General features: G+C 39.0%; 1 protein-coding gene across 6 annotated transcripts in view; it reads left to right on the plus strand.

Moving 5' to 3' along the window:
• Positions 1-20,644, plus strand: part of BBX (BBX high mobility group box domain containing) — a 317,543-nt gene that overhangs the window by 110,773 nt on the left and 186,126 nt on the right. For 5 of the 6 annotated variants that reach the window (XM_045286176.1, XM_045286175.1, XM_045286179.1 and 2 more), the window contains exon 2: positions 9,538-9,611. The exons of the other annotated variant lie outside the window; for it this stretch is intronic. The gene's annotated coding sequence lies outside the window, so the exon portion shown is untranslated. The remainder of the gene's footprint in view (positions 1-9,537; positions 9,612-20,644) is intronic. 6 annotated transcript variants of the gene reach the window in all.

Raw genomic sequence — 20,644 nt, forward strand, 5'->3', positions numbered from 1 at the left:
TCTCTGAGGCCACTGTGGGATATCACTGTTCGTCTTGTATTCTGTGTAATTGCTTGTATAGCACTGTGCTCTGGACATGACCATATTGGAATTAGTGACTGAGCGGACCTTTTGTCCACCAATGGGAATATTTGAAGAGTATTTCATTTGACATTTCTCTTTGTTTTCAGGATTCTAAATTTTAATGGAAGAACATTGGTCAAATAAAATGAGACTTCATTTGAACTAGATATGTTATACTACTTAAAATATTAACTGCCATAGAAGTATAGTAATTAATGCAGAAGGCTTTTACTGAAGATTAATGATCAGTAGAACATTTATACTGTGCAGAACTTGTTATTCAATGGAAGATATAATTCTAGATATTTCTGGTGGGGTAAGGGATTGATTCCCCTCTGAGGTAAGAAAGAGCTCCTGTGGTTATGTTCCACAGCAGTATTTCATGTTTTAGCTGTTGAAGTTGTTATCCAAAATATTTTTTGTTTCTAGATGTTTTTATAAATATAACAAAATTAAAAGTAAATGTGAAGGTACCTCAGTCTAGCAGTTTATTATGTACAGATACACAGTGCTTCAACTTTAAATTGTCCTTATGCAACTTAATGAAGAAAATGAGAGAGAGGCTTGGGTGCTTTCCAGTGGGGTAAGCACGTAAGGGCTAATCATTGCTGTATCTCAGCGGACACTGGCTTATTCCCTAATCTGGGGCGGGGTATGTACTAATATTGCTAGACACAAGTAACTTGACATTCACTTTTCATTTTGAGGTATTTTTAAAATTATTTAGAAACCAAGAAACTATTTTATATGCTAGCTTCAGTAGCTATATGGCATCTTTCTCTTCCTTCAGTCAAGAAAGTGGGGGAGTATTCTGCAGCCAAGAAACATTCCCCAACTGAAAACACCCAAACCAAATGCACTGCTATCGAGTCAGTGCCAGTGCATAGGGACGACAGGGTAGACCCGCGCCTGTGAGTTAGGGAGACTGGCTATTTGCGAGAGTAGAAAGCCCTGTCCTTTTCCTAAGTAGCTGCTGGTGGTTTCAAACTGCCGATCTTTCAGGTAGCAGCCCAACTTGTAACCGCTATGCCACTAGGCCTCCTCCCCAACTGAAAGGAGAAAGTAAAAAGTTAGGATGTTTTTCTGATCTTTTTCCTGTTGAACTTTGCTGCTGTGGAAAACCACAGGAAGAGGGAGCTACGAAAGCTGGTGTGGAGCCTCCTGGTTTATGGTCGCTGCTACTGCAGGAAGAGCATTGTACATGGAGTCAGACGCACTAACCTGCGGCAGGAGGGAGGCCAAGGCCTTAGCCTCAAAGATTTGAGGAGGCTTCAACTTTGATTGATTTCCTACATTTAGTGATTTCATGGAATGTCTAATTTGGACACACAGCAAATCTCACCAGGACAGCCATGTGGGCTAATGGGAAAAGCACTAAGGAAAACCTGGTGTATGGTCCCAGCTTGGTCGTAGATCCTGTGGCACCTTTTGTCCAGTCATGTAAGCTTTCTGAGTCTTCAGTCCTTGATTTCAGCTATGGAAAGGTTGCCATTGGACTTCCCTGTCCCCTGCTAAGGGAAGACTCCTGCAGCTTTCTGTTTTAAAATAGCTAATTATTGTATTACCGATATATTACCAATGTATCATCAAGGTTTTCAGTGGCTAATTGCTCTGAAGTGGACAGCCTATTCCTACTTCATAGTCTGTTCGTCTGGAAGCTCTGACGAGTCCCTGGAGAAGGACGTACTGTTTGGTAAAGTGGAGATGCAGCGAAAGAGCAAGGCAGTCAATGAGACGGATTGACACAGTGGTTGCAACAAAGGGCTGGCACAGGAACAGCTGTGAGGATGGCATGTTTCACTCTGGTGTACATAGGGCCGCTATGAGCCAACTCGATGCCACCTCGAACAGCTATTACTGTGCAGCATTTTCTATTAGTTGAATCATTACTTTGGGAGTAAGTAACTTCAGCAGGGAACTCTCGAACATACTGTGGATCACTTGAATAGAGTTTGTGTGTCTTTATACTGGCAATATTTTTGCAGTTAACAAATTAACATGTCTGGAACTTAAGTCTTTCTTCTGCTAAGCTCACTCAAACCCACTGTTACAGAGTTGATTCTTACTCACAATGACCTTACAGGATAGGGCGGGACTGCCCTCGTGGGTTTCTAAGACAGTAAATCTTGATGGGAGTAAAAAGCCTCATCATTTTCCTGCAGAGAGGGAAATCTGATGGTCTCAAACTACTGACCTTGTGGTTAGCAGCCCAGTTCACAACCAGTACGCCGCCAGGGTTATTAAAAATTCATTTGGCATAGAGCGCATGAAAAGGAACGTCTTTTGGGTAGTACATGCTTTTGTTGATTTTCTTCAGATAATAACAAAATGGGTTGCTTAGGAGCGGTACCTTTTATTAAGAATGTACTCTTTAATTAGCATCACCAAACTTTAAATTACTTTTATGAATTTTCAAATGCAATTTAATTAATAAAGATAAAAAGAAAGTCCATGTCCTTTCTGTCTTAGATCAGAATACGTTTTACTTACATTAAGTCAGTTGCACACTACTAACTTTTGTCAAATGTCTTTGGACAAAATTTACTTAGTAAGAGTATGATTTTCTTTATATTGCAAATCACTGAGTGTGAGTGCAGCTACCAGAACTCCCGAGAGGACAAGACACTCCTGAGGTTTGTTTGCAACCCCTTCTCTGAAGGCTCTGGCTAATCCTGAAAGTGGAAAGGTCAGGGTTTACTTGAATTAACCCAGGCCCGAGGGCTAGACCTCAGAGCTGGGATTATCCTAACCCTGGTTTTCCAGCCCAGCGCTCAGTGGTTTGATGGAGCTAATGAATCTTCCTGAACTACCTGGAGGTTCCCTGTTGTTGCTGACCCAGTGGTAGGTGCTGGCAAGCATGCTTTTATACTTTTCCTGGAAGCAAATCTCCTTTTGCCTTAAATATGTAATTTCCCCTGCCTGAGAAGGTCAAAGGCACATTTATATAGTTCATGGAAGTATAAAAGAGGCTTTCAGTGCCTCCCTGCCAAGCCATCTGACTGGACTAATGCTTACTCATTTCCCCTCTACTTGTGGAAAAGGTAGAAATTCATGGTTCCACCGGAGTTCTTGAAGCAGCAAACTCACAGCAAATGATCATTGTAACAAAATATCCACATTATCAAATCAGCTAATGTAGCCAGAAATTGGTAGTAATAAAAAGTGGTTGCTTGGATTGTCAAAATTAAACATATGCTTAAACCCCTAAATTACAATAAAATGTACATTGAGACAATTTGGGAAAGTAGCAATTCACTCAGCTCTGGAATTCCGAGAACGTGTAAGGCAAAATTCAGTGTGTTCACAGTGTGACTTTACTATAATTCTAACAATAGAGTTTTAAACTCCAGTGAGAAAGTTACTAATCGATATTGAGTACTCTCTATGTGCCAACTGCTCTGCAGGTATCACATCATCCAGTAATTCTTAAAGCCATCCTTACAAGTAGGGACCGTTATCCCATCTTGTGAACAGAGACTCAGGAAAGCTTATAGGATTCGGGCCACAATTGCTAGATTGTAAGCAGTGAACATGTGTGGCTAAACACTGGACTGCTAACCAAATGGGCAGCACTTGGAACTCAGAAGCCGCTCAGTTTGGGAAAGATGTAGCACTCACTTCTGTAAAAGATTATGGCTTTGGAAGCCCTGTGGGGCCGTGTTCCTCCACCTGTAGGGTGGCTGTGAGTCGCATGGGCTCACAGTAATGGGCTCAGTCAAGCAATGGATACCATGAGCCTTGTTGTGTTCACATACCACTGCTCTGTTAATCTCCTCTAGGGGTTCAGGGAAAGAATTCTTGCCTTGCATTTGGAGACCCAGGAGCCCTGGTGGTGCAGCAGTTATGCATTGGGCTGCTAACCACAAGGTCTGCAGTTTGAAACCACCAGGTGGTCCATGGGAGAAAGATGGAGCTTTTTACTCTGGAAGAGAGAGTTCCAGTCTCAGCACCTCGTGGGGCAGTTCTACCCTGTCCTGTCGGCTCACTATGAATTGGCATTGGCTCAATGGCAATGAGCTGGGTTTTTGGTTGGTTTGGAGACTCAGTTTTGATTGGATCTCAGGTGCAGCCAGGCTTTGTCTCACCAGGTTTTGGTGTTGCTGTAAAGGCTGGACAGTTTCCAGTGGAGATTCTAGAATGAAATAAAATAGTCTGGGAAGAAAGGCCTGGAGATCCACTTCTATGAGGAAAGAAGGGAATCAAGCAATGAAAGCCCCATGGATAACAGTGTTCTTCTGATCCTTGTTGTACATCGACCCCGTGACTTGAGGGGGCATCTCAAAGGTAGTTAATTAACCACTGTAATAACTCAGCTATTTATGAGGCTACGAAGAGAAAAATCAAATTGCATCCGTTTCTCATTTCACGCCCCACTTTTTGTGTGAACCCTGCTTATTAATGACATCTGCCTGCTATTCATCTAGCACGCTGCTTGTTCCCAGATACCGAGCCTTTGCTCATCCTTTGCCAGCGCCTGTAGCACTTTTCCCCGTCGCATCTTCCTACCGCCTAAAGGCCATCCGTTCTTCGAGATGATGGTCTTATTCATCTCCTGCGTGAGGGTCAGAGGAGGCCTGGGAGCATGGGCGACATGGAATCAGAATAGACTTAAAAAAAAAAAAGGTGTATGCTTTTGACATTACTGTCTCAGAAACTCACAGTGGCAGTTGTAACTGGTCCTATGGAGTCACTATGTATTGGCCTCACATCCATGGCAATGAGTTATTACGGGTTACTCTCATTATGCAACTTTCCTCATATGAATATGATTAGCCAATTAGATGATCAGGTTCCAGAAAACAAGAACTTTGTTGAAATGCCTTTTGCAGTGTTAACTAACACATAGTAGGCCATGCATAACTTATTTAGAAAAAGGTCTGCATCTCTGTTCCAGTGACAGATGTGGTGATTGTTGGTGCTGTAGGGTCAGTCCTGATTCATACGGACTCCAAGCGACAGGGTAGACCTGCCCCATAGGGTTTTCTTGGTTACAGTCCTTATGGACACAGGCCACCAGGGCTTCTCCTGCACAGCTGTTGTTTCCAAGCATTTGACATCCAAGTGTTTAACCACTGTGTCCCCAGACATCATTTTTAATTATTTGGGAATTTCCAAATCTTTCATCTTGCTCTTGGAGATCCACATTAAGGAATCTGGAACGGAGTTTTTCTATTTCTGCCTGCTTGTGTTTCCTCTCACCTTACTGGGGAGGCCAAAGAGGTGGGCACGTCTGAAATCACTTAATAGTTACTTTTAGCTGCCTGTTAGATGTCTGGCATGAGTACATTAGCTATCTAGATTACTGTACTTAGAGTTGCTTAATGGAAAGGCTCTGGATCATAAGGAAATATCAGGGTTGGGGTGAGAAGGAGACCCAGAGATAGGGGCTTCACATTTGCATTTTCTTTTAAGGAATTTTCATTCTCATTCGGCTGACTCTGGAATTTCAGTTTAGAATTGGTACCTGGCCGGAAATGCCTATGAGAGAGCTGTGGTTTAGGCTTCAATTCTAAAAGACAGGTGGATGATTTAGCAAAAGTGTTGTCTTTATTCCTATTTTATATTGTCAATTTCCTTAGTTTATCAGAAATGTGTGTCTGTCTGTCTGTTCCTATAGTTATCTTTCTCTATAGGAAGACAATTTGTTTCAGCAGACTGTCAGACTATTAGCTGATCATTTCTAGGATAATAGCCTTCAGTCTGTGCTGGACTACCTTGACCTGAGGCATGGAATTCATTGGCCAAAATTATATAACAGCTGGTATAAAAGCACCACTTTTAGTATTCTAATCTTTCATATTGTTCCTGATGTTTGCATCGAGTAAGGAATGCAAAGTAGTAGGGGATGAGAAACCTTATATACAGACAGAAGGATTTTGGTTAAATCAATAAGGTTTTTTGGCTTTCTTTCTTTTTTTTTTAATTACAAAAATGATATATTACACTGAAATAAGAGCTTGGAATTTGTATGTAAGTGATTTATAAATCTGCAGTATATAAAAGAGAGAGCCCTGGTGGCACAGCGATTAAGGCTCTTGACTGTTTAGCAGAACGTTGCTGGTTCAGTCCCACCAGCTCTGGGTAAGAAAGACCGGGGTCATAAAGATGTGATTCCTGAATCCCTTGGAGACTGTTTGACTCTGCCCTAGAATGTCGTTATGCGTTAAGATCGACTTGGTAGTGGTGTTTTTGTTTGTTTGTTTAAATATATATAAAAGAAGACAAGATACAAATCGTGTTCATGTAAAGAAGAAAGGGTTGGTTTAAAATGGGGGGAAAGTGTTTTAGAAAAACTGTCTTGAACAGTGGAGGGTGAAATGCTATTTGGAAAATGGAGGACGTAAGTGGAAGATTTAGTGGATCGGTGGACAGTAAGATTTTCAGTTTGTGTCTTGGGCTTTCCATGCTCATGCTGACTCTTGGGTTGGAAACGTAGCCGCTTTCAAAACATAACTATAAAAACAAGAACAGAAATGTGCTTTCTCAGGTAACCATTTTGTTTTCTTTAGGTGTAAAAGCTTGAACATAAGTATTCCACTTTTAGGAAGAGGAGGAAAAATGAACTTCCTTTCCTAGCACTTTGGCTATTTGTGGGGTTGTTCTTGCTCCAGAAGTGGGACAGACCAGCGGCACCATGTATTCTCTCATGCCCAGGATTCTTTCTTGCATTGGAATGTAATTGTTCCTTAGCAAATATTTGCAGTCCAGAAATGACTTTTATTGAGCTTGATTGAATTAGGGGTATGTATGAAAATGAGTTAGTTAAAGCCATTATCTAGAGAATTGATGAAAACATCAGAAAAACAGTCATTCGTGGGGATGAAATATTCCCCCCAATCAGTGGGCCCCATGGTCACTTTGTAGCCCCTCTTGCGTGGACTAGGCAGTAGTGGCAGCAGAGTGTGAAACACAGCATGGTGGCAGAAAGGGGAGGCTTGACATGATACGCCTTTGAATGCTGTCCTTGACGTTAACTCTAATTGGGAGTCTGGGAGTCCGCCGTATCCTAAGAAGCGATGCCTCCTCACCTTTTCAAGTATCATCGGCTTTGTGAACCACAGCATCCCAAGGGGCAGAGCGTGAGCTGTGCCAGAAAGCCAGTTGCTTTAAGATACTTCAGTGGTGGATTCGTGTCCTAAACCTGTAAGATCTTGAAGAGAGAGAGAGCCCTCAGATGCCAAGTCAGATATCCTATTTGTGGTCAGAGGTACATGATAAACTATTTAATAGAGGGCCGTGCCACCTGCTCTGATGCGAGTTTTCAGAGAGAATCCTGAACAGTGCCAGATCAGGCTTGATTAGGTATATTTCCTGTGGGAGGGAGGAACTGTCAAGGGTGGGAAGCAAAGGCCTGGAAAAGGGAAAGGAAGGTTCTTAATGAAGCAGCAGGAGCTGAACCATGGCAATTGAGAAATCAAAGCCTCTGTGTGGGAGAGAATGAGGCTGGGTGGAAGCTGAATGGGGCCCAGAGCAACAAACAAGCGCGGGTGACTCACGTGATAGGCTGACCGCCGGGCTCCTCCACAGACACATTCAAGTCTGCTCAGCTGCGTGTGTCCACTCTTGAGTGCGCCCTGGGACACAGTGCACAGGCAGCCCTTCCCCTCACAGCAGACCACTCTGGGAAGTGCAGGTAGTTTAAATGCAGAACAGCTAATGCTAAAACCGCTTTTCTGAAGCTACTCCTGTTTGTAGCAGTCTCTGAACTCCGGGTGCAGTCTTGAAGTTGGGCTCTCAGAGAGCTCGAAGGCGCTGTCTGTGTTGGGTGGCATCTTCTGCCTGGAAGTTGACCTATGCTCTGCTGTCAGTCTCTAGCTTCTTCCCAGCCACCTAAACCCAGAATCATGATTTCTTTGTTAGCCTGAGTTTTTCAATACCAATCTTGGTCATAGCATAGCCAACGTTTACTTATCAGCTTTTTCAATGCAGAATTGTAGCAAATGGGATAAATTGTGGAACAGTCATCAAATTAAGGTATAGATATAGTTTGTTTATACTTTTGGATACATATGTAAGGTATCTGAAAGTTTATTTTTAAGCTTCAAAAACAATTCTGCATATAGGATATGTTAGCAGAATTGGAAATTGGAAATGTATTTATTTCTCAGATGGCATGTTCTCACTTTGCAGAATAAACAAATCTTAAAGCCAAAATAGTAGTCAAACCTAGACTATCAAAATTAATGGTTGCCTCTCACAATTTTGGTTGTACAGTTTATATCTATTTTTTTATATCGATTACTTTTGTTTACTTGACATTTACTTGTATTGTTTACTTCATGTTTTTGACTCATTTATTTGACAGTAAATATATTTTAATGATTCTATACAGTCTTAAAAGTGAAAATTTATTTTTTAGTATTTAGTAAATGTCATTATTATATTTAGTTTTTGAGATTATTTAGTCTGTGTGATTGTTTTAGAACAATAATGATGTTAGTTGCCTATTTCATGATAATTAAGAGTAGACCTTCATACCGTTTATTTAGTCAGTTGTGGGAATTGTACACTCTCTTCATAAAATGTAGGAACAGGCATTTAATGAGGAAAGTATTCATATGTGCTTTTTGTAGTTACTTCAAAGATCTAGATTTATTCTTTCATCTATAGCCCTTGTTTTAAAAATAAGGATGAAATGTGTAGTATCTTTTGGAATCCACACGAGAACATTTAACATGTTATTCAGTTTTTTTCAGCTTTTCTTTTATTCGATAGCACTGGCTGACAACCGAACCAGCTAATTCTAGATAGGTGTACTCAGATGAATCATTACACATTTTGGATGTTTTAATGTAGATGGGGCAGTCCTTCCGTATTGTAGTGGCTTACTAGAGGTGGGAAGAAGTTCTTTAGCCAAGCAGTAAAGTAACTAATATTATTGATAGAGCCCTAAGCCACTAAGTGATATCTAATTTTTAGGGTATATTTTATAAACATTGTTATTGTTTGAACAAAAGCAAAAACCCCTCTTCTGTCAAGTCCGGCTCATAACCCTGAGGGATGGAATAGAACAGCCCCTTAGGGTTCTCAGGGCTTTAATCATTCTGTAAGCAGACTGCTGATCTTCCTCCCATAGAGCCGTTATTGTGGTCAGCAGCCTGAAGCCTGACCCACCCCACCACCTGGGCTCCTTATATATTATCGTGTGGGACACTTAATCGTTTGCCCGATTTGGATTATGTGACTATTAATTCATTTTGTTTGGGAATAATTTTGCCAAATGAGACTAAGTGTCCGCTTCATGGTAAGAGTTGGGCTGCTAACTGCAAGGTCAGTAGTTTGAAACCACCAGCCCTTCCACGGGAGAAAGGCTGAGCTCTCTACCTCTGTAGAGAGTGATAAGGGACAGTTCTATGCTCTCCTTTAGGGCCCCCGTGAATTGGAATAGACTCAGTGGCAGTGAGTTGGGTTCGGGTGACCTGATAGGCCTTCCTGGCTCGTTATTTTAACTGCTTTGCTCTGGGTCTTTCACAGAAGCCTGCTGCATCACAGAAGCTGGAAGTTCTGATGTTCCGTTGCAAGCACAATGGACAGTCTTGACTTGACTGGTAAGAACAGCACCAACGGTGCAGCTTACTCACGAGTTGAAGCAGTGAGGTGGTTAAGAACGGTGTGCTCTCAGCGTCCATCTCCACGCTTCCCCACATTGATCGAGAAAGTGTGGCAAATGTGTTAAATTTTTTCTTTGTTCATCTTATTTTTTCAAAGTGACATTTTAGTCTCCATCATCAAGTATGTTAAAATTTCCTTTAAAATCATGAGTTTGTCTTCTCTACATAATGTTCTTTTATTGAAAATTAATTTACTTAAGTCCTGTATCTAGAGGTTGCAGACCTAAATGAATATCATATCAGCTTATTCACCCAAAGCTACTTTCTATAGTACTGTGACCTGAAAAGTGAATCATATTAAGCTATCACAGTTTTTCTTACCTTTTATAAATAATAGAGGCAGTTGTATAGCTACGCTTTCCAGTGTCTATGAAACTGTTTTAAATATGAGAAAACCATACAATGAAGAAAAAAGACAAGATTTAAAGTAAATAGAACAAACTCATAGATATTTTAACTCTATTCTGTATAGAAATTATTTTATTTATAAAGCTCTAGGTTTAGGGGGAAAACATTTTAAAGTACACTAATTAAAGTAATTTAAAATATAGTACACACAATCAAATATGTAATAGTATTTTGAAACTAACCTTAATAATGATTACTCAACTGCACAGAATTTTCCTAATCTGAAAATGAAATGTGTGCTTGCTTGTTTTATTGATGTGTGGAACTTTATAGTGAACTGATAATTTATAAGACTCAGGGAACTGAATGAATGAAAATGAACAAGTTGAGTATTTATTAATAAGTTGTTATTTTTAGGAAGTGATCAGTTCTTTAACTTTCTGATTGTGAAGTAATCTCAAAGCTTTTACTTTCGAAATATCTTTTTTTCTGTTACTTTATTAAATTTGTGTAGAATACCTATCTGTCTTCCTGGTTTAGTTAGCACCTGTCTGAATGTAGCCTTATGATTTGAGCATAAATGTAAGGCTTATAAGCCACCTTTTTGAATGACATTGTCTACAAGTGTGTACATAGTGAAAATGAATTCAAGTTGGTTTATAAATATGTTCTTAATATAGAATATTTAAATAATAATGGACTATTAATGCCAGTGAGGAGACGTAATTGTCAGCCCTTCTTCTTTCTCCGCAAAACTAGCCTAAGTTAAAAGTACCACTTCTGGATTCCAGCAGGTCAGTTGGAGTACAGGATCCCTGGTGGCGCCATGGTTATACATTGGGCTGCTGACTGCCAGTTCAGCAGTTCGAAACCACAGGTGCCTCACAGGAGAAAGATGAGGTTTTCTACTCCCTTAAGAGTTCATTTCAAAAAATAAATAAATAAAAGAGTTAGTTTCAGAAGCTCACGGGCAGTTCTACCTTGTCCTTCAGGGTCACGGTGAGTCAACCCAATGAGTTTTGAGTTAGCGTACAGTTAACTATGGGTATAGAAGGTCAGCAGAACAAACGATGGAATCGTCGAACGTTGAAACCAAAATTCCGTAAGTTCACAATTGTTCCTTCACAAGGGAGTTTAAGCATAATAAGGCTTATGGAAAATTACATTTGTGGCAGTGTTTTAAATTTACTGAGCTCTTAAAAGTGCAGTAGGATACTGTATGTGACCTGTTTAAGAGACTACACCCTGAGCATTCTTTCGTATAGCAGTCTTGATTAATAACTTATTCTAATAAGATGTGTTTCTTAACTAGGAATAAACTGACAAGAATTCAAGTTGCTGATAAAATTTGAGTGCTCGATTGGTGTTGAGTTAGACGATATGCTTCTGCTTTTACATACATATTTATATGCATATTTAAATATAGTATTAGCTAAGAAACTTTTTAAAAGGTGTCATGCAAAACCAGAAGTAATTTAAAAAACAAATACTGGATGATGTTGCTTAGTAAAAGATGGCAGGCTCAAAGAAATCAGGAGAAAAGACTATTAGTCTACATAGGCAAAAGCAAAGCATCCTTTTGGAATCAATGGATTCTTCAAATCTTAGTGTCTTATACTAGTGAAGTTTTATTTCTTACTCTGGTCAGTCCCCCTTTTGAGTGTGTTGTTGCTCTGTTCCATATCCTTTGTGTTCCTGGACTCGAACTGAAGGATACACCTTTCTAGAAGAGACAAGCATTGTGGCAAGAGGGAAATGGTATTGGGGGATCCAGGGTTCTTAAAGGAGCTGCTTGTATATGGCATGTGTCACTTCCATTTGTAGCTCATTGGCTAAAGCATGTCACATTACTAATTCTTATGCTGTGGCGTAAAGATAATTCTTCTCGTTAAAAATGACCTTTAAGATATGACAAAATAATAATAATTTATAAATTATCAAGGGTTCACGAGGGAGGGGAAAAAATTGAGCTGATACCAAGGGCTCAAGTAGAAAGCAAATGTTTTGAGAATGATGAAGGCAACAAATAAATGTACAAATGTGCTTGACACAATGGATATATGTATGGATTGTGATAAGAGTTGTACGAGCCCCCAATAAAATGATTTTAAAAAAAGACCTTTCAAGAAGGGGGACAGCAAAAAGCTGATGGTATTGGTGGTGGCATAGTGACTATTTTAGTTGTAATTTGTATAATGCCATTTTGTTGCTCTTGTAGAGAGAGTTTGCATAGACCATATTATTAAAAGATTTCAAGAAGCCCTACAGTAAATCAATCTGTTTAAATAAAGTGTTCGCTATATAAAGTGTGTAAACTGAAGTCTAGTAAATGAATTGCTTATCTGAGATCTTCTAAAATTATTTGATCATAAACCCTTATGTAGTTATATGGAACACAGCCATAAAACCTTATGTGTGACAAGGTTTAAGAAATGAAGGATTGATACAGTTCCATAGTTACTTGATTTTTTTCAAACTTTAGAACTTTTTACTATGCAATCTGGGTTTCTAGTGTATATAACTGGCTAATATACCTGTTTTATGAACATCCCCCAACCCCAAAAAACAAAACACCCCAATCCCCCAACTCAGTGCCATCAAATCCATCCTGACTCAGAGTGACCCTTTGGGATGAAGCAGGAAATTCTGGGGCTGAGAATCTTTATGAGAATAAAATGCCTCATCTTTCTCCTGAGGAGCTGTGGGTGGTTTTCAACTACTGACTTATAAGCTGGCAGCCCAACAAATAACCCACTATGTTACTAGAGTTCCCTATTATTTTATAAATAGTTGCAAAATAAGTTAAAATCACTGCAGACTGGATTCTCAGACAGAATTTGAGAAGGGAAACCACAATACTCTTAATAGTTCCTTACCTATGTCTAATAGGTTGTAGAGCTCTGACAAATGTCCTCGAATTTGATATGAGAAAATGGTACTTTGCTTTTTCCAGTCGTAGTAAACTCATCTTTTTACCAATTCTAGCCAATTGCCTTTGACTACTGAAGAGTAATTGCAAGGATCATGCTAGAGATAAAGAATGCAGATTCAGTAGGGAGTTTAACAACTGTATCCCATTCATTCTTCCGGGCTGCTCCATCTGAGGCTAGACTCACTACACAGTGACTTTGCATTGTTTTCTCCTAGAAAAATGCGAATCCCATGGAATTCCAGCAAATGCTAATTTGATGAATCATTCCTACTGCCATGGAGTTGATTTTGACTCATAGGCAACTCATAACGTGTTTCCAAGGCTGTACGTCTTGATGGGAGCAGACAGCCTCGAAATCTTGCACAACATTACAGCGAGACTTGACTATTTGGAGGATTTAAGCTTGAGGAGTGCATAAACAATGCTTTGGTGGTTCATAGTCTCTTAAGAATCATGGGAAAGGAACATGTATAGACATCTTTGTTTTTTAATGTATATAAAGTAACACTAGGAGGCAAGACAGTGAAACAAAGCATGGTTTTTTTGAAATAAGAGTAGCAGGTATAAATTCTACTTCTGACCCTGCTTAATTAAAGAATTTTGGTGATTATTTAATCTCGGATACTTTATTTTCTTCATCTCAACATGGAGATAATTTCTGCCTTGAATATGGTTCTAAGAACTAAAACGGAGTCATTTTTCCAAGTGCCTAATATAATACTTCACACATAGGAGGCACTTAGTGAGTGTTTGAAATGAACAAACAAATTTTCATCAATTGTCAAGGGTCCTGATTGTCCCATAAAATATGACTAATAGACTGATGATCTATATATGTGTGTATGTTCATTTATTTACATGTAAAGAGATGCCAGGATTTCTTTCATTTGCTCCAAAGAATACGTAAGAACGTGTCTGTTCCTCTTTACCCTTAACAGTAAGAGAAAGGATGAATCCTGAAGCAATGTTAGCCACCCTCTGATACAAGAATTCACCTTTTGCCGCTGAGCATGTAGAAGGCCTAAGGACAGAGTGGCCGAACATACTATTGATGAGGTCAGGATCAAGGCTCAAATAATATTTATTATAATTTTGAGTCAAAGTGTAAAACCAGGAGATGGCGCCACTGAGGTTCTCTTGACAATGGAAGTACATGTTGGTTGATTTCCAAACAATCAGCATTTCTGTGTAAAGACTGCTACATTATTATTATTATTTGCCCATGAAGGTTTGATTCATCTCGTTTTCTTAAAGGACTCTCTTGACAGTGTCCCCTTGTCCACAAAATAGTAATGTCTTTTATGGTTCAAAGCCCTTGTTGTTTGTCAAGTGATCAGGTTTTATGTGTTTAATATAATACCACACTATTAAAAACTATTTCTGTTTTTTAGAATTTTTGTCTTCAAATTGTTTCCAGCTGTTTCTTTGCAAGTGTGGAATGAGTGTAGCCCTCCGTGACTCGTCAGGTGGATTACTGGTAGAGAGTAACCGTCTTCAGAGATAGGAACTCTCTGTTTAGTGCTTTTGTGCTAACGCGTGAAATGAGTTAAGAAAGATAAACTTTTCATGGTTATTTCATCTAGAAATGAATATCTGTTTCTGTTTACTGCAACCTATCAGGCCAATTCATATTTTATCAGGGCATTGTTAGTTAACTAGGAATTCAAAGAAGGAATGGAATGCACTTAGGATTTTGAGGAACAGAAAGAAAAGATCGTGTATTTGAAGTAATGCAAGCAGAAATCAGTGAGTCCTAAATCTGGTAGAAAATTAATTGCTTCAATAGGAAGGAAATTGCTTATAAAACTTCTTCCTCCGACTTTCCTTTTTTACTTCCCTTCTTTTCTTTGATATTGGCTCTTAAGTTACATAATTATTTTCTGGATTTCTCAAATAAAGGTCTAAGGTAATCTGTAAATGTCCGTATTGTGCCCCCTGGCAGCAACCAGAACAACCCAAGAAAGCTGCGAATGCAGCCACCTAGACTTCATCCTCGTTGTGTCGTGCTGCCGCATCAAAGTTTTAACTGCCAGGGAGAGCTACGTAGTTTTCTTTAATAAGGGGGTGGTGAGCCAAACAAGGTTGAACACCTATGGTATAGCACTTCTCTCCACTCTCCACTAATACACCTTTCTAAAGACTACTCAATCAAATGAACATTTGGGAGTAGTAATGAGTGAAGAATGGCTTTATTTGTTAGATATTGATTTAAGCTCAAATTAACTCCTGATTTTCCCTTTGGACATTGTGTCTGTATTTTGTGCGCTCTAAGTCACTAGAATAATTTCAGTTTCTGGAGGTTAGGTGTCGCCTAAAACAGGAAATACAATCAAAAGGAAAGAAGCCTTTGAGGTGTAAACACTTTTGCGTAAAAATAATCCTAAATTGATTTTTAAAATTTATCAGTGCACCTTGCGTGTTTATATACTAAATGATAAACTATTGAACATGGATCCAATGTTATGGACAGCAATTCAATAAACTCAAAAGATATTGTAACTGTTTCATCAGCTCTTTTGATTTCAGTCTCTCCAAAAAGTTATTTGCTGAATAACTCATATTCAAATACTTTACATGTAATGAAATTACTTCTTTGCAACAGTAAGTGCCATCTACTGATTAGGGAGCTCACCAGTAAAGCACAGAATATAAATATATATTCAGATTTGACTTTTCTTGCATTGCTACATCAGTGCTACTCTTGAAATATGATGGTCACATCAATTTTTATTATATCGAAGCCTGTGTTTTTCTGATCTCTACTACAGAGAAATATGTTTTCCCAGGAAAATAAATTACTCTAATAGGAAGGATATTGTTTATAACAGCTCTTTCTCAGTATTTTTGTGCATTTCAATGTAAAATATGCCCTGCATTTACTGAATGTTTTGTATATATGCATCTACAGGTATATATGTGTAAGTGTATACGTATGATTCTTTCATGTAGTCTCGTCAGGAAGCTAAGGGATTGAAATTTATGCTAGAATGTGTATTTTTGTTCATCATTGTCTGTCCCCCAAACCTAGAGACAGGGCCTGCCACTGGAAGGTAATCAAAAACATAGGTTGGATTAGTAGTACTGGAGTCTCCAGTTCATTAATCCTGTATTCTACGAACTTGGTATTGAATAACCATCTTGGTCCTGATGGAGATCATTATATTTCCCAGACTGAGTTAAGGGAGAGCAGTGTTTTTAAAAAATAATGTTTCTGTACCTTAAGTTTTCAAGTCTATAATCAATTTATGTGAGAAAGCCTGAGACTTAAAAGGAGCACCCAGAAACGTCTAGGTGCTTGTTGGTAGCTCATTGGAAATGTACTCTGAGACTTGTTATCTTTCTACCAAGTGCTTCTCCAGCAAACATCAACAGCATCTCTGTTCTTGGAGCACATGTGAAGGTTGTGAAATTTGCATTAGACAAAGGTTTATGCTGATCTTTAAGAATGCTCTATGACACCTGGATTTAATGAAAACACAAAAAACAAGTAGGTTGATTATACTACATTTTTTAGTGTTTTATTTGGGAAGGTATTTCTAATGTATTTCTGTATAAGTTCCAAAATAGATTTACGACAATGGTGCTTTCAAATTGTTAAATGCTGGATCTACACATAGCAATCCTATGCTACACATAGCAATCCTGTGCACAACAGAAGGAAACACTGCCCAGTCCAACTCCACACTTATAACACTGCCGTGTTTGAGCCTGTTGTAGCCATTCTCGCTTTCATATATGTATGTATGTATGTATGTATGTATGTATATATATAAATCAGCGACGCTTATTTTTCTCCAGGGACTGGGTATAGTGTGTCCCAGGTATTTATGATGAAGTCTCTTTATCCTCCCTTCTAAGTAACCTTTTGGCTATACTTTTTTCAAGAGAGATTTCTTCATGCTTATAGCAGCCCATGCTATATTCATTATTATTTACCAGATGTGTCAGTTTTTCTCCCGTTTTCCTTACTTATTGCCCAGCTTTCACATGCATGTAAAGCTATTGAAAACCTCACAGCTTCAAATCAGGCACACTGTGGTCCTTCAAGTGAAATATGTCCTGGACTATATGAAGAAGGATGGCATCAGAAATGGCTTGTTAACATCTCCCACAGGCAGCTGACACAACCTTCTTCGCTAAAAGTGAAGAGGACTTGAAGCACTAGCTGATGAACATCGTGGATTGTAGCCTTCAGTATGGGTTACCACTCGATGTAAGGAAGGCCAAAATCCTCACAGCTGGACCAGTAGTTTGCATCATGATAAATTGGAAATAAGGTTGAAGTTGTCAAGGATTTTGCCTTGCTTGGAAGCACGATCAATGTTCATGAAAGATGCAGTCAAGAAATCAAAAGACACATTGTGTTGGGTAAATCTGCTGCACAAAACCTCTTTAGGATATTGAAGAGCAGGGTTATTATGTTGAAGAGTAAGGTGCACCTGACCCAAGTCATGGTATTCTCCATTGCATCATATGCATGTGATAGGTGGACATTGAACAAGGAAGACCGTAGATGAATTCATACATTTGAATTACAGTGCTGACGAAGAATATTGGAAGTACCATTGACTACTAAAAGGACAAATTGATGTGCTTGGAAGAAGAAAGGCCAGAGTGCTCCTTAGAGGCAAGGATAGCAAGGCGTTGTGTTACATACTTCGGACATATTGTCAAGAGAGACCAATCCCGAGAGAAGGGCATCATGCTTGGTAGAGTAAGGTCAGCAAAAGAGAGGAAGACTCTCAGTGAGATGAACTGACCGAGTGGCCGCATCAGTGAGCTCAGACATAGGGAATATTGTGAGGCTGGCATGGTCCAAATAGGACCATGAAGTGTTTTGTTCTGTGATGCGCAAGGTCACTGTGGTCAGAGCCAACTCTATGGTCCTAACAACAGCAGCAAACATTTACTTGTGAGCACTGTATTTGCCCAATGCAATGCGTCATTTGATTTCTTCACTGCTTCTTTCCATGGACATTGGTTTTAGATCATTGTAAACGTACATGCTTGATGATTTAAATATGTTCTCCCTTTATCATGATGTTACTTGCTGGTCCAGTTGTGAAGATTTTTGTTTTCTTGGTGTTGAGTTTAACCCATACTGTAACAAATGCTGTTCTCTCTATCAGTAATGCTCCAAGTCTTCTCACGTTTCCCAAGCAGTGTTGTACTCTCTGCATGTCTTAGGTTGTTAAGAGTCTTCCTCAGATTCCAAACTGCCGCCTTCGTCATACAGCTCCGTTTCTCACCACAGCTGCTCAGGAGACATACTGAATAAGTGTGGCGAGTGGACTCAGTCCTGATGTAAACCTTCTTGATTTTAACCCACATAATATCCCTTTGTTCTGTCGGAAAGACTGCCTCTTGGTCTTTGTATAGGTGCAAAAGCATAATTAAGTTTTCTGGAATTTCCATTTTTCAAACTGCTCTGCATACAGTTAACATGTTAAGATGTGTGCACTCATGTTCTTTTGTTGTTGTTGTTTTTTTAAATCACTTTATTGGGGCTCGTAGAGCTTATCACAATCCCTACATACATCCATTGTGCCAAGCACATTTGTAGATTTGTTGCCATCATTCTCAAAAGATTTGCTTTCTACTTGAGGCAGTCATGTTCTTTTGGGATTGTTTGCTTTCTGTCAAGATCTATCTGGCACGACCAATGGTGTCCTTTCATTTCACAATCATCTTCTGAATCAGGCTTGAATTTATGGCAGTTCCCTTTTAATGCATGATGCTGTAAATCGTTTTAATTACTTTAAGTAAAATTTTACTTGCATATATTGATATTGCTTGATAACTTCTGCATTCTGTTGAGTCACCTTTCTTTGAAATAGGCACAAGCATAGACCTCTTCCAGTTGGCTGGACAGATAGCTGTCCAAATTTCTTGACAGACAATGGCGTTCCATAGTTTGTTGAAACAGCTCATTTCTGCCAAATTCCTGGAGACTTGTTTTTGATCGATTCCTTCAATGCACCTTCAACTTCTTTCTGCCATATTGTCAATTCTCAACGATATGCCACTTCCTGAAATGATTGAACATTGACAAATTCTTTTGGGTGTAGTGACTATGTATTCCTTCCACCTTCTTTTGATGCTTCCTGCATCGTTCGGGTCAGTATCTTCCCAGGGACGCTTTCAACGTTGCAACTCGTGGCTTGAGTATTTTCTTTACTTCTTCCAGCTTGAGAAACACTGAACGTGTTCTTCCTGTATAGTTTGTCAGCTCCAGGTCTCTGCACATTTCATTATAATAGTTAATCTTTTTGAGCCAATCTTTGACATCGTCTCTTCAGCTCTTACATTTCTTCATGTCTTTGCACACGTGAGCTACTCTCTGTTCAAGAGCGAATTTGAGTCTTTTCTGACATATATTTTGCTCTTTTCTTCCTTTCCTTTTTAATTACTTTTCACTTTCTTCATGTGTGATATCCGAGTGAAGTATGGTCTTTTGTCATTACTCTTCAGTGCCTCAAATTTGTTCTTTAAGTGGTCTCTAAATTCAGATGAGATATGTTCAGGGTCCTAGTTTGGCCTAATGGACTTGTCCTAATCTTCAATTTTAGCCTGAGTTTGCATATGCATAGTTGATGGTCTGTTCTTCTGTTGGACTGTTCTGCCTGATGCTATTGAGCTTCTTTATCATCTTTTTCCACAGTTGTATTCTGTTTGATTCCCATCTATCCCATCCAGAGGCCCATCTTTATAGTCAATGTTTATGTTGTTGAAAAAGATATTTGCAACGAAAACATTTCTGGTCATGCAGTATTCTGTCATGCACCTTTTAGTGACATTTCTATCAGCAGGCTATATTTTCCAGCTCCTGATTCTTCAACAGGTTTTGCATTTTAATTAGTAATTATCAATGCATCTTGATTGCATGTTTGATCAATTTCAAACTGAAGTTGGTAAACATTTTCAATCTCTTCGTTTTTAGTATTAGTTCTTGATGCATGAATTTGAATAATAGTCATATTAATTGGTCTTCCTTGTGAGTGTATCACTACCAGCATTGTACTCCAGATAAATCTTGAAATGCTTATGATAATGAATATTTATTTCTCTTACATTTTTCTTTCCGTGCTGCAAAGACCATATATCATTGTCCAAGTCAGAATAGCCAATACTAGTCAATATCAGCTTACTAATTCCTAGGGTATCAATCTTTATGTGTTCCATTTCATTTTTGGTGACTTACAGTCTTTCTGAATTCCTACTTTGTCCATTTCTGCATTCTGATTATCAGTGGATAGTTGCACCTCATTTTGAGTTGTGTCACATCAGCAAATGAAGGTCCTGAAACCTTTGCTGCATTCACATCATTAAGGTAGTCACTATTTTTAGGAGGCACCTCTTCCCCAGTTTTATTTTGACAACCTTCTGACCTTTGGGACTTATCTTATGGTGCTATATCAAATGATATTCTGCTGCTATTCAGAATATCTCCACTGGTTTAAAAAAGGTTTACCAGTTCTTTTGTTTATTTTGCACAATATATATTTTTTTACTTTTCATTTTTTTATCGCTTTATTAGGGGCTCATACAACTTTTATCACAATCCATACATACATCAATTGTGTAAAGCACATTTGTACACTCATTGCCCTCATCATTCTCAAAACATTTCCTCTCCACTGAAGCCCCGCGCATTAAGTCCTCATTTTTCCCCTCCCTCCCCGCTCCCCCC

This window comes from Echinops telfairi, unplaced genomic scaffold (assembly GCF_000313985.2).
Source record: "Echinops telfairi isolate 266 unplaced genomic scaffold, ASM31398v2 ScPeMD7_6;HRSCAF=24_0, whole genome shotgun sequence".
NCBI lineage: Eukaryota > Metazoa > Chordata > Mammalia > Afrosoricida > Tenrecidae > Echinops > Echinops telfairi.